A 16112-nucleotide genomic window follows, 5' to 3' on the forward strand; every position below is an offset into this window, starting at 1 on the left:
TTAAAATAAAATTAAATAATAATAATAAGAAGAAATTCATGCTGGCTGGTCTGCCTACACATGTTCCAATCCAAGTAAGTCACATGGGCCGGAGTAAGTTTCCATTAATGGCATTTCCTTGGATGCTCATTTTGTCACCATCTTGCTGCTTTCACTTTTCTCTGCCTCTGTTAGGAAATTGGCTTTCCAATACTGAGCTATTTGATCCAATATTGAGCTATTTGCTAAATTGGGAGGTAACAACCACCACAACAACAGAAGCAACAACTACTGAGGAAGTTAAATACAATAAAAATAGAATGACACATTTCAACTTTTCACCTCTCCACTTGAGATACATGAACAGCCACACTCACGTTCCATTTAGTTGATTGAACTTTCAAGAACATTCATTGACTCTCTGCCATGTACCAGAAATTATGCTTGGAGCTGTAAATATGTGAATAGAACTAACAAAGCACCAATACAGCACTGTCTAAAAGATTCCAGGCAGGCCATTCACTCAACTTATAACTATATTGCAAGATAGAATGTCATCAATACCATTTATGGAACAAAATTCTATATGAGAATTGTCATTCTGAACAAGAAGTGGTGACTCCAAGAGAATTCGTCATCTGATAGGAAGCCTTCCTTTCTACTCTCTCCCAAGAGCTCTCTAGCATTCCTATAGCCACCTGGAATCCACATGCAGATCAGCAAGGCAAGACCTCCTTATGCAGATCAGAGAGGCAAGACCTCCTTACATGACTGTGGCCACTTTTACTCCTGAAACCAATTCATTTAGGCTGACCTAAAAGATGACCTTTTTAATCCATGTTCTCTGCTGATCTCCTCCACTTCCCCCCACTCTTTCTTTCTTTCTTCAGTTAATTCAGTACTTTTTGTCCTCACCTTTCTCTTCATCACTGTCCTCTTTCTCTTAAGGTATGCTATTTCCCAGGATTATTTCCACGAGGTGACTAATGTCATATTGTGTGATGCTTCTTAGTTACCATTTCAGAAAGTGACATTTTTCAACCCTGTCTCCAAATTCTGAGGATTGGTGCTATTCAGAAATGTATAGCACCTTAAGCCTTAAATATTCTATATTTGATGGCCCTAAAGCATCCTTTCTTGTCCTTCTGAATCAGAATGAGACAGAAGTTGGATAAAATATCAAGGTCAAAAACAACTTTAGAAAAAGTAAGGAATCCAAAGAAAGGTCTGATGAGAAGAAAAACACAAACAACGAAACAATCTCCTGCAGGAAGTCCCACTACACAGACACCTAGGATACACGAACTCTTTGGGAAAATATACTACGGACAGTACACTGAAAGTATAATGTATAAAGAAATACCTATTCTGGGTGAACAGCTACAATGGCACTGATCTGTAGTCGTTCCCCTATAAATCCCAGAATTTTTACTTTTTCTTAGCACCCTAGTACTCCTATTAATTCATTTGCAAACTTTCCATTTGTATTGAGCCCCAGTCTTTTGGGCTAAAAATATTTGGGCTGGTTTTACCCCTGGAATATAAAAGTAGATGTTACATTTAAAGTTCAGAAGAATAGTCCACTAAACTTTCTATGCTTCATTTGAGGGGATAGTGTTGATGCTGCCTCTTTCCCAGATTTGGCAAGGTATGTTTAAGAAGTAATTCTAATTATCCTTTGTATTGTTTAAAAGACACTGTGATCAGGTGAGAAGGTTATGTAGAATACAAGAGATTTCTGTGTTCTAGGTTGAGCTTTCTCACTATCTAGGATTAAGTTGGTTAAGTCATTTCACCTCTCTGGCTTCAGTTTTCTCATCTGTATTTAGTACACAGAAGCTGTTCTGTAAATATTTGTTGAGTGAATGAATTAGTAATAGATACTACCTTGTAAGATTATCATAAAGAGCTAGACTTTAAGCTCCTAGTTGAGTAAGCAGTCATGGCTATGTCAGTTACCACTGTCCCCAGCACATTCCCAGGTATATAGCAGAATCTCATCAAAAACATGGTGAATTCCCCATGTTCTCACTTACAAGCGGGAGCCTAACAATGAGAATACATGGACACAGGGAGAGGAACAACACACACTGGGGCCTGTCAGGGAGTTAATGGAGGGAGAGTGTCAGGATAAATAGCTGATGGATGCTGGGCTTAATACCTAGGTGATGGGTTGACAGATGCAGCAAACCACCACAGCACATGTTTACCTGTGTGACAAACATGCACGTCTTGCACATGTATCCTGGAACTTAAAATAAAATCAAATTTAAAAAAACATGGTGAATTAATGAGTAAATGCACAAATTAATAAATTTTATAATACTTCCTCTATTTTACAAAGTTATTAAGAATAACTTGATTTTAGGTTCCCTGTGAAGACAACCCATATTGATTATATTTACCACTGTATCTCCAATGCCTGACAACACTCTGGCATTTGTGGATGTTCAATAAGTAATTTTTAATTAATGAATGCTCAGTAAAAATAGATATAAAATTATTTCAAAAAGTACAAACTACAAATACCAGTAGCAGGCATTAAGTCTTTTTCCCCCACATGCCAACACCAACAATCCCTGTAGAGAGATGACTGGCCTGAGATAGGTGTTATCTCTATCTGCTGAAACAATTTACTCCAAAGAACATGAGGCATCATGATTTAGAAGAGGATGAGGCAGAATCTGCTCGCTCACAGCTGGTTCTCAGGCTGGAAACAGCCCCATGGTAAAGCTCAGTACAGTCCAAGGGTATACAGTGGCAGTGGTTACCTTTCTAAGGAACATAATCCAGATGGTATTCATTTCCAGATCCAAGTAACAGAAAATCCTGACTCAGTGGGGCTTGACCACAAAGAACATGTATTATCTCCGATTGCAAGCAGTCTTGCATCGGTCTACATGAAGTAGACGAACTTCATGTGGGTAAAGTTTGGTGCTCAACATCATTATTGATGAGCCAGGTTATTTCCTTCTTTCAGCTCTGCCATTCCCTGGGATGTGCCCAGCTGGTTACTCTGAGTTTTAAAAATGTCTGTCACACAGGCGCCTGTAGTCCCAGCTACTCGGGAGGCTGAGGCAGGAGAATGGCGTGAACCCGGGAGGCGGAGCTTGCAGTGAACCGAGATCGCGCCACTGCACTCCAGTATGGGCGACAGAGAGTGACGTTCCATCTCAAAAAAAAAAATGTCTGTCACAGGCACAGACATTACTGGATGACACATGCAGTCGAAGAAGAGGGGGTAAGTTTTTCATGTAACTCATTTTCATCAGCAAAGAAACCATCTCAGGTGCTTCCCAGGTGAGCTCGCCTCAGATCCCACTGGCTGGAACTATGTATCACATTTCCATTCCTAAACCAATCAGCAGCAAGGAAATGAAACTATTATAATTGGCTTAGACTTGTCAGGATTTATCCCTAGGCCTGCAGATAGAGGGAATCTTCCATGAGATTTATGGGAGAGGGAAGTGGCAATCAGGAAGAAGAAGTTGTATGAATCTGGCTATTAGATAAGCAAAATTATCTGCTATAGAAATAAAATATTTGTGCTTTCAAAAGTGTCATTTAATGCATCTAATTAAGATTTTATGGGTCTAACACACGTACTTGTATCTTCATCATGGCACTTTTCACAATAGCAAAGACATGGAATCAACCTAGGTGCCCATAAATGGTGGACTGAATAATGAAAATGTGGTAAATATACACCATGGAATACTATGCAGCCATAAAAGAGAATGAAATCAGTCAAGAGATTGAGACCATCCTGGCCAACATGGCGAAACCCCGTCTCTACTAAAAATATGAAAATTAGCTGGGCATGGTGGCAGGCATCTGTAGTCCCAGCTACTCCGGAGGCTGAGGCAGGAGAATCGCTTGAACCCGGGAGGCTGAGCTTGCAGTGAGCCGAGATCGCGCCACTGCACTCCAGCCTGGCGACGGAATAAGACTCCATCTCAAAAAAAAAAAAAAGAGTAAAATCATGTCCTTCACAGCAACATGGATGCACCTGGAACTTGTTATCCTAAGCAAACTAATGCAAAAATTGAAAACCTAATATTGCATGTTCTCACTTGAGTGGTAGATAAATCTTGGGTTCACATGGACATAAAGATGGAAACAATAGACACTCGGGACTCCAAAAGGAGGGAGAGAGAGAGGGACAACGGCTGTAAAACTTCCTATTGAGTTCTATGTTCACTATCTGGGTGACGGGATCAATAGAAGCCCAACCTCAGCGCCACACCAATATGCCCTCATAACAAACCTGCACATCTACTTCCTGAAATCTAAAATGAAATGGGGGTGAAAAAGAAAATTTCCTTTCTCAACATTTTCATAAGAAAACACCAAGTTAATCAAATTTCCCACCCTCTTGATATAACTAAATGTTCCCTGTGGATTCCACTCCACTTTCGTCTAAAAGGATATTAAAGAGGTAAGCACATTTTCTGCAATCTTACAAAGCCCTTTAGCAATAAACAATTTGTGCTGAAGTGGAAAACTCATATAAGAGAATTCATTTTTGATATGAAAAAGAATAATTTTGTTACTTGCATAGAGAATATGCTTTTCAAATTCTTGAAATTATAGTATAAAAATAAACCCTAGGGCCAAACATTATATTCCTGATAGACAATTACAGCTTTAAACTTCCATCCATATGATAACATTTGTATCTTTGGTGACAATCCATTTTGTTTTCCAATTAATCTGTATTCCCCTATCATACATATAAAAAAAGATGTTATTGGTCTAAGACTTCAAAAAATTGATATTCTGTCTTCAATAAAAACCCAGAGGAAGGCACCTAAAAAAGTTATACAGTATTAAAGTTTTCCAATGGATAAAATGCTCAACAATGGATTTTGCTTCCATTTATGAGTCACACCTACTCCAGTAGCTCTCAAATATTGTTGCTTTTGAGCCACAGTAAATAAATATATATATACACACATATATATACACACACATACGTGTGTGTGTGTATATCTCACAACCCTACACATACACATACATGTCAAACCTTCAAGGAAACAACATTTGCCTGTACTACTTATGAAGCATACTTCTGTGTTCTATCCTATACTGTTTCGCCTTTTTTACTTGCTCATCCCAACCTAGTAAATTCATTTCAGGATCCAATAATGGGATACAACCCTCCGTTTAAAAAACATCACTTATTCAAGCCTCTGGAACATCTCATTATTCTTTTTTATAATATAAACAACATGACATGGCATTATTTATTAAATGCAATCACAATACTATTTCATTTAATCCTGTGGGAATCATTATTAACTTCATTGTATAGCTGAGAAAACAGACAGTATAAGTGATTTGTCAGGACCACACAGCCAGTGAGTGCTAGGGGTTAGAACAGGGGGATGTGGCAGATCTCAAAAGTCGGCGTCCTGATTTAAAATAGATATTTTAAAAGAAAAAAAAGATACAATATTTACTTCAGTAAAGTCTTTAGGTTTCTTCAATTGGCAGCTGTAAAAATAAAAGCATAATTCTCACACTGGTCTAATTAAAAATGGCCAAGTACAATTGTTCATGGCGAATTACTTCTGTCAGGCCAAATGGAGAGTCATACAGTTCATGAGACAGTCCATTAGACCTAATTAAGGGAAATTATTTTGAGACGACTCTGAGGCATATTAGAGGATGTTTTATGCTAGGATTTCTAAAATGTTTTGTAGCAAATACAGCTTATGAACCAAAGGAGAAACCACAAAACAGAAATTCTGATCTAGAGTGATTCAAACACTAGGTCTGCCCAATCCTCTCTTCTCCCCTAACTCCAGGGGTGGGTTGGCCCTAAAGATTTTCTGTCAGTCATTAAAGTGTCTCTTCTGTATGACATTAAAGTTATTATCTGTACTATTAAATAGTCAGCAGGAAAATTCCTTTGAGCTCCATGTGTAACATTTACTCTTCCAGACAAAGGACAAAACCAGCTAAAGAATTGTCAGCCCGAAGACACAAAGATGAACAATGAACTCTCTGCTTCTCAGTTCAGACAATAGAGGCACTGCAGGCCAAACTCACATTATGACACATGACACACAAATGCTCTCTTCAATCTCCTTTAAAAGAAAATAGAGCAGAGGCTTTCTTGCATCTCCCTTTAACTGGGTCAGGGGGAGGGGAAATACTCAATAAGCCTTGCTCCATCCCTGTACTACCCAGCTTTCAAAGTGTCACAGGTGAGAAAGTTCACCGGTGAAGGACAACCAAGCAGCTGTGGGAAACAGAGAGGAGAGGAAGCAGGGGCCGGGGATAAACAACTGCAGGGTCACTCGAACGTTGTTCTCCGTCCTCTCTGACAGATGAAAGGCTGACAGGCTCACTATCTGTGGTACAGAGGTCACAATGCCCCATGATTAACTGTGCCAAAAGCGCACTTAAATCCGAGATGTCCTGCACAAATAGGAAAGCACTGTCCTCACCTCAGTGGAGGCTGTCAGACGACCAAATTATTCTGGCTTCCTTGTCTCAGTAATATTTTTCAAAAGCCCATGAAACTCAAAGGGGTCTGAATCCGAAAGATCATATTTTTTCAGAACCAAATACCAGAACTTGAAGTCCATCAAAGGCGTGTTGTTGTTTTATTTTTATTTGCATGAAAAGTTGTGTATGACTACGTAACCAAGTTGCATTGTTATAGATTCTAAAAATCACTTATTTAACTAGAATAAAATCACCTGAGGTAGATGCTGCCCTAGAAAGCCCAGGGTATGCAGCCTTCAGGAAATCAAAATAGTAAAAGTATTGCAGATTTGCCTTTGTGAAGTTTGGTAGAGACCATTTCTACTCCCCACAACAGTAGAACATTCAAAACAGGATCATATACATTGATTAAAAAAAAAAAAATCTTCATTTAGATATTTCCCTGACTCCCCCATTAAAACACAGACTCTATGGAGACAAATAAAATTTCGATTTCTCTGATAACTTCCTCACAAGATTTATAGTGCTTTATATATGCTATAGAGAATACTTTTATGTGTTTATTTGATACATTGTTTGAGACTATGGTAGAATCTTTAACAGAGAAAGAACAAATTATTACAAGGTTGAGTTTATATTTGGGTTACAAATCTAGAAAGTTGACTCTGTGGAAAGGGAAATACACTCACCCATGATTCTATAAGCTGTCCTTGTCAGCATGTCAATATAATCAGCTCCCCTGACTCATCCAGAAAAGTCAGTAAGTCTGGGATCCTAAAGAACAAGAATCCCAAGAGGGACTCAGGTATCCCACTGGAAAGCAGAGAGTACATAAAGAAATAATCAATGAGACAGTTAAGCTGTGAAGCAGAAAGGACACTCTATATTCCCAGTCTGTGGCCTCCTGGGAGACCAGTAAAAACACAAGAGCCTAAGTTGGAACCTCTTCCTCAGGTGGTCATGGCAAGTAGGCTGACTTAGGGATAGATAACTAGCAGGACTCCACTCCTGTGGGTGCCCAGAGCCATGAGAGCTCTATCTACTTCATGAACTCCTTTGGGTAAGCCTGCCCACATCATGACCTTGCATTAGTAAAGGCAGTTTGGGGAGTATCAACCCTAGAGATGCTACTACCGAGAAAGGGTATAATATCTAAGGGAGATCCTGGTTCCTGTGACCTTAGGAACATGCAAGAGTTTTGTGTCCTGGGACTAAGAGGGCTAAGAAATCAGAGTCTCTCATAAACCTTCTAACAGTTAAAAGTGTTGATACTATTGACAAACATGCACTACAGTCCAGGTAACGTTAGAATCATTGTGTTACTATTAATGCATTTAATCATCACAACCACTCTCGGAGGACAGTAATCATTATTATGCCCATTTTACAGGTGAGGACACTGAAGTTTCTCAAGAATAAATAAATCACTTGAGTTCACAAAGCTATGGCAGAACCAGAGGCCCAACCCAGGAAGTCTGTCCATAGACCTGAGGCTCTTAACCACGACTTTCTACATCCATATATGCAGTATACATGTGTACATGTGTGTGTGTGTGTGTGTGTTACAATGATATTCAATCCACACATTGTCATAGAAACTGAACTGTCCTAAGTCATATACTTTTAGCAGCAGTACCTAACATTCACAAAAAGAATGGTAAGCATGATAAAAAAGAAAAAAATAACAAGGTCAAAGAATTGCCAAACCTACAGTGCAGATTAAAGAAACTCCCTTGCAGATTCAGTGAGTCTACAGAGGATTTGGTCTATCCAATAAACAAAATACTTTCCCCCAGAGGAGACATTCACATTAATAACCATGAGCATGGAGGAGAATTTTACTTGGCTGGACTTTGTCTATTGAATATTTCACTTAGTGCTGTGGATCAGACGAAGGAACAAAAACGAATTTCAGCTTTGTTGAAATCAGATCACCAATTTCCCTGGTTGTCAATGTGATTAATAGGAGACCCAAATCACCTTACAGAGAAGCAACACTCTCCACCCTCATCCTGATGCTGAGTGAGGAGGGGGCATCACTGAAGTAGGTGATGATGGAGCAGGTGGCTGGGTACCGGCAGTGTCTTTCCCTTTTGTGTACCACTGTGCCCTGCTTCAAAGCCATAAACAAACTGAGCAGAAAGGCTCAAGATAAACGACCTGGTACCGTTTCATGCCTTCAGGGAGATGGATGCCTAAATCCACGAGATCCATAATTTTTGGCTACATCTTTTGCATTTCCAGGGACAAAGTTTCCATCTTGTCCTTGGGTGCCCCCATCGAAGTGTTTTACAACACCAATAGTAACACAATTCTACTTTCTGCCCAAGTGTAACATTTAGTTTAAATTAAATCCATTTCCTTTGAATGTTCCATGAGCTTAGAAAACTGTTTTGTGCCCTCATAGTAATACCTATTACTGCAGGCAAAGCAATATTGTTTCTTTGTACTTTTCATTATGTATCATTTTTGTTATATTTCTTGAGGATTTCTCTAAGCTTCCTGTGTTTAATTTTTGGGTTTTTTTTTCCTTTGCTCCATATTAAAATATTTTAAAAATCATATTGAAATAATACATTTTTATGGTGGAAAATTGAGAAATATGGAAAAGCCCAAAGGAGAAATTGTTCAAAACTCATAATCCTGCTTCTCAGAGCTAATAACTATTTTGATGTATATCTTTCCAGTCTCATAAGCCAATGCACATATGTGTTTTGGAGACTATTTTCCCCGTCACTAATTATTACCCCTACAGGGTAGGCATCTTCAACCTGAGTCTGTGCATAGACTTTACACAGTCCGTGAAATTATACACTAAATTATGTACAAATTTTTATGTAGGTACATAAGTGCTTTCTTCCCAATGGGAGTTCACTGCTTTTACCAGATTCCCAAAAGGGTGTATGAACTGAAGACAGTTAAAAATTCTTATTTAGCATCACGATTTTAATAGCCATATAACATTCTACCTTTTTTTTTTTTTTTTTTTTTTTTTTGAGACAGAATCTCACTCTGTCCCCAGGCTGGAGTGCAGTGGTGTAATCTCAGCTCACTGCAACCTCCATCTCCTGGGTTCAGGCGAGTCTCTTCCCTCACCCTCCCAAGTAGCTGGGACTACAGGCATGGGCCACCATACCCAGCTAATTTTTGTATTTTTAGTAGAGACAGGGCTTCACAATGTTGGCCAGGATGGTCTTGATCTCCTGACCTCATGATCCATCCACCTTGGCCTCCCAAAATGCTGGGATTACAGGCCTGAGCCACCGCGCCCGGCCAACATTTTACAATATTAACCAATCTTGCTATATAAATTATATTGCAATAAACACTTTGTAGCTAAATTTTTCATCTGTCTCTAGTGATTTCTTTTGAGAAAAAAAAAATACTGAAATTGGAATTGCTCCAAGAATATTCACAGCTAAAGGTTTTTAATACATGTTGTTAAATTGCCTTGTAGAAAGGTGGTATCATTAGGAGTGCCATCGGAAGTACATGAAAATATATTTGCTTTGAACTAGCACTAACACAGAGGATTAGTTTTTAACTTTGCCCATTTTATTGGCTAAACTAAAATACTAATATTTGAGTCTCTTTCTTTTTAAGTTCAGGAAGCAATACTATTTGTAGCACTGTCATGGCTGATGTACTCAGAGCATAGAGGAAGAATTACATCTGCCCTGGATAGTCTTAGCTTTATTCCCCCCACAATGACATGATATTGCTGATTCATGATAAGCAAGCATCATGATCATTGATCATAGTTCAGCCCTGACCCACAGGTCTTTTAAAGCAAGGATGATGGCTAGCCAATTCTATAATTATTTTTATGGTTTATATAAGTCCTTACTCTCACCCTTATACAATTGGATTTCATCCTGTTTGCCTAGGGTTGTGCTTGCTATTTAATAATATCACATTGGTCTGTTTGATGTTATATCACCTATAGGCTAAATAAGCATACCTTCAACACCTTTAGTCAAGATGTCAATGATTCCAAGGGCAATAAGACCACTTGACATTTGCCCCTCACACTGATACCAGGTCATTGGAAACTACGCTTCTGGAAGAATCATCAGGGAAATATTCTCCTTGCCTAATCATAGAAACTCTACAACTAGACTCTGGCTAAACAGAACATAAATTATACTGGAATCAATAAAGACAGGGTGAGCAAAATGCCCTTGTCGTGATTAAGAGTGTATGTGCTTGCGGTTACATATCTGGGTTAAACGCCAACTCCTCCATTTGCTGTCTATATAACCCTAGGCAACTATTTCCACATGTCTAAGCTTTTCACACACAAAACAGATTTATAGGCCAGGCACAGTGGCTCACGCTTGTAATCCCAACACTTTGGGAGGCTGAGGCAGAAGGATTGCTTGAGCCCAGGGGTTTGAGACCATCCTGGGCAACATAGTGAGATCCCATCTCTACAAAAAATAATAAATTAGCCAGGAGTGATGGTGCATGCCTGTGGTCCTACTCAGGATGTTGATTTGGGAAGGTCACTTGAGCCTTGGAGGTGGAGGCTACAATGAGCCATAATTGCGCCACACACTCCAGCCTAAACAACAGAGTGAGACCCTGTCTCAAAAAAACAAACACAAAAACAAAACAGATTTATAAAGAAATTTGCCTGGCATGGTTGCATGCTCCTGTGGTCCCAGCTACTCAAGAGGCTGAGGTGGGAGGATCGCTTGAGCCCAGGAGTTCAAGGTTGTAGTGAGCTATGATCATGCTACCGCAACCCATCTCTAAAAAATAATTTTTTTTAAATAATAAAGAGAAACTTGTTTGGTGACTACACCAAGAGCATGCCTTCATGTTGTTTGCTGTGAAGTTGCAATATTCTTTCTACACAATATTTTGCAGACTCCCCTATATAAATCGGTAACCGCCACCTCCACGCTACACACTCTGTTCTCCCTCATCGTGCCTTATTTTTCTCCATTGCATGTCTCATCATCTGATATATGACATATTTACTTGTTTGTTTTTTATCTGGCTTCTCTCACTAGAACGTAAGCCCCACGAGAGCAAACATTTTTCATTTGTTTCCTGCCTTAGTGCTAGCACACTGGGGAATAAATGGATAGTATCATTGTGAGGATGGAATGATTCAGTCTGTCTACAGCAGTGTATTAGTTTCCTAGGGTTGCCATAATAAAGCACCACTAACTGGGTGGCTAAACAGCAGAAATGGATTGTCTCGCAGTTCTAGAGGCCAGAAGTCCAAGGTGTCAACAAGATTGATTCCTTCTGAGGGCTGTGAGGGGGAATCTTCCACACATCTCTTCTAGCTTCTGGTGGTGTTCAGGAAATCTTTTGTGCTCTGGATTTGTAGATACATCACCCCAATCTCTGCCTTCATCTTTACATGGCACTATCCCTGTGTGTTTGTCTGTCTCTATGTCCAAATTTCCCCTTTTTATAAGAAGACAATTATATTGGATTAGAGCCAATCCTAATATCATTTTAACTTGATCATCTGTAAAGACCTGCTATGGTTTGGATATTGCTTGTCCCCAACAAAACACATGTAGAAATTTGATCCCAAAATGGTGGTGTTGGGAGGTGGGACTTAGTGGCAGGTGTTTGGGTAAGAATGAATGGCTTGGTGCCATTCTTGAGGTAGTAAGTAAGTTCTCACTCTCTTGAGACTGGATTAGTTCTCTCTAGAATGAATTCACTCTTGCAGGAGTAGCTTGTTAAAAAGAGTTTGGTTTCCCCAGTTTTTCTCTCTTGCTCCTTTCTTGCCGTGTAACCTCTTTGTGCATGTGCCTACCCTTCTGCTTTCCACCATGAGTGGAAGCAGCACAAAACCCCTCCAACCAGTAGCAGAGAGGATGCCAGTGCTCTGCCCCTTGAACTTCCCGGCCTATGGAACTGCGAGCTAAATATATCTATTTTCTTTATAAATCACTCAGTCTTAGGTATTCTGTTATAGCAATACAAACAGACTGAGACAATCCTATTTCCAAATACCATAGCCCCTGGGAATTAGGATTTCAACATTTTGGAGGTGTACACAAGTCAACCCACAGCAAGCAGATAGCACAGTGCCTGGCACTCTGTTGGCACTCAACTATAAGCTCTTCTCCTTTGTTCGTGCAATGGCTTAATTATCTCACAGAGAAAACTAATTTAGTCTGGCATGACAGGTTCTCACCAGTCACTATGACATAACCTTACTCTGAGGAGATATTAATCAGATTTGCTACCCGTCTTATGCCTTTGACTCTGAATAACAACCAGCAGGGAAAAGGGGCCACTATGAAATCAAAGTCTTCGCAATCACTGCATTCTTACGCAATATTTTATAGCCAAGAAAGAAGAGCTCAAAAGGTAATTACTTATCCAAGGTTAAAGCAAAAGCAGGACTAGAACCTCGGCTTTCTCACTCCTGGATCCTTTCTTCCTTTATGTAAGTCTATCTATATATATTTAAAATTATCATGTGGAAACATTTAAAAATGGGCTGATTATAGAAATATTTAGTTCATAGATTAGTCTGAATGATTAACACCAAATAGAAAAAAAAAAACTAGAAAAATAAATCTCCAAATCAAGAACCAAAGGAAAAATAAATAAGCAAATTGAGATATTTCTGGCCAAAATAAACTACTGTATTTCATCAAATCTAAGATTCCATCTATTATAAGACACACCATTATTTTATCTACCAAAAAAGAAAAAACAGCACTCCTGATTAATGCATGGCATATATCTATGATAAGAATTTGCCTTCCAAATTTTGAGGTGTTAAAGTATGAAAATGTATGAGTCTCAAAAGCCACAAAACACAGTAAAATAACCCCCTAGAAATTGAGCCAAATCTTTCATTTATATAAAGTGTCTCTCCTAGACTGGCTCATGATCATGCTGCTGATAGAAGAACAGATAAAACAGATTTTGAAACACACAGCTCTGTTAATCAAGACCCCCCTTAAGCAACCTAAGACATTCAGATATTCTCCTGATGTTTCTACCAAATCCGACATGTGTTTTGTACCTCCAGGGACAAGAAGCAACCAGCAGAAGAGAACATTTGGATCAAATAGATGAGAGTGGAGAAGAGAGGAACGCAGAGTGATTCTCTGCCAAAGTAAATATATATAGGCAGAGGGAAGTGGGGGATTGACATTTCCTTAGTAGATTCTCTAAAGGAAAAATACAAAGAATTCATCTGGATCTGAAACAACAGCTGTAGGGTCTTCATGAGCCCCATGTGAGGGCAAGGAACCTGCGAGGTTTGCTTTCACTGTCTGTAGCCTGGCGGAAGACCAGAGCTGCCTCTGGCTGGTATTTACAAAGAACTGGTGAGGGGCCAGTTGGCTGCTGGAGGCATGTTTCTGTATCATTCATCACATGCAAAATGCTCTGCAGCTGGAAAAGAGTCACAACGGCTGCAGCCAATCATGCCCAGGCAATCTGTCCAGCCTTCCCTCCCTTTGTCCCCTCAACCCCTTCCTCAAGAGAATACAATTGGCAAAAATCCAGCAGTGTCCAATGAGGAAGGGACTGAGAAGGCCATGGGAGGATGGTTAAGCCAGTAGAGACAACTCGCTGTGATTCAGTAAGTATTTACTCAACACCTACTATGTTCTGGGTCCTTGGGATAGTGGCAAACAAGACGGCATGTATATTCTGGTATTTTTGATTTGGAAAAATGTTGTGCCCTTGCTTCTTCACATCGACTTCCAGTGGCAAGGGAAGGAAATTGCCACTGCTTGTCCCTTTGTTCAGTCTCTTCAGTGGGTTCACATTCTCCCACCTGCTCTCAGGAACAGCCGTGGGAATACTGGCTTGGCAAGGCAGCTCAGGAAAACTAACAGCCCTGCTAAGCAAAGAATTTAGTATTTCATCATAACCTTGAAAAATCTAGAAGTGCCTCATAGGAGAAAAAAAAAGGAGGAAAGAGGGATGTGATTGAGATTTTGAGATTAACAAGAAACAGGATGGCCTCAGCCTCTAACCATGTGCTGAATAAGTTAGTGAATTATCTTGGGAGGGTAAACACTGATGGCCATTCAGGCTGACAGTGGGAGCCGGACAGTTGACATTTACAACAATGCTCAATGCAAATCAAGGCACTTGCCCCAGAAATGGAATTTCATAGATTTATTCTTTGAAAGGCTATTTCTTCCACTAGTCTGGGTCAGCAGTTAAGCTAAAAGAGAAATATTTCTATCATTTGGCAATTTTTTTCCCAAAGCATCTAGTTGATTAGGCGAGAGAGGCCTTTAAAAAGTCTGATTCTTGTGTGGTTGTCAGGCAAACAGAATGAGAAAATATCAAAGAGCAATCCCATTTCCAGAAATGATTAAAACAAATATTTCCTCTGAAGTCCCTGGTGCTCTGAGTGGTGATGGGGGACCTCACAGCCCAGGTGTTCTGGAGCCGTTCCAGCCCTGCAAATATCATTTTAACATGCTCCCATAACTCTCAAGACTTCACCTTGAGTAAGCTAAACTTTCCATGCTGCTGCTGCCTGCCATTCCACAGAAATTGATTAAAACCCAGAGCTGTCATTCACAAGTTGGGTGACCTTGAAAAGTCAGCCTCAAGCAAAGGCTCAGCACTTTGTAACTGCTGTTCCCTTCACCTATATAGTGGTGACCCCCGCAACCATCTGCTACTGTCAGATGCATTAACTTATTTGTTTGCCTCACAGCACTCAAAATGATATTTGAAATTATCTCACTCTGGGTTGCTTATTTATCAGTCAGCTTCCTGAGCACAGAGACAATACCTGCTTTATGTATCTCTGAATCCTTGGCACTTAAAATGATTCCTAGTACCTAGTAGATGCTCAATAAATATTTGTTAAATAAATAAAAGTCATTCAAATTATTTGAGCCAAAGTTTTATGATAATAATAATAATAATAATAATAAAAGTTAACACCTATCTTGTAGGGTTGTTTTAAAGATCAAGTGAGATCATGTTAATAAAAGCAGAGCCCAAAACACATCAAAAGGTACTCAAGATATATTAATTTAAATACACACACACTCAGAGAGAAAGAGAGAGAGAGAGAGAGAGAGAGTCATGTGCTGCATAACAATGTTTTGGTCAATGGCAGTGGTCCCATAAGACTTAATGGGTCATATTTGTAATCCCAACACTTTGGGAGGCTGAGGCAAGAGGATTCCTTGAGGCCAGGAATTCCAGACCAGCCTGGGCAACATAGCAAGACCCTGTTTCTACAAAAAATTAAAAAATTAGCCCGGTGTGGTGGCACATGCCTGTAGTCCTGTCTACTCAGGCGGCTGAGGCAGGAGGATTGCTTGAGCCCAGGAATTCAAGGTTAAAGTGAGTGATGATTGTGTACTGCACTCCAGCCTGGGTGACAGATTGAGAGCCTGTCTCAAATTAAAAATTTTAAAAATAAAAATAATTATAATGGAGCCAAAAAATTTCTATTGCCTAGTGATGTCACAGCTCAATTTATTATTCTTGTGTTTGTGGTGATGCTGCTATAAACAAACCTACTGCACTGCCAATTGTATAAAAGTATATCACATAGAGCTGGGCATGGTGGCTCACACCTTCAGTCTCAGCACTTTGGGAGGCTGAGGCAGGCGAATCACCTGAGGTCAGGAGTTTAAGACCAGCCTGGCCAACATGGTGAAACCTTGTCTCTACTAAAAATGCAAAAATTAGGCAGACGTGGT

Source organism: Macaca fascicularis, chromosome 11, assembly GCF_037993035.2.
Source record: "Macaca fascicularis isolate 582-1 chromosome 11, T2T-MFA8v1.1".
Taxonomy (NCBI): Eukaryota; Metazoa; Chordata; class Mammalia; order Primates; family Cercopithecidae; genus Macaca; species Macaca fascicularis.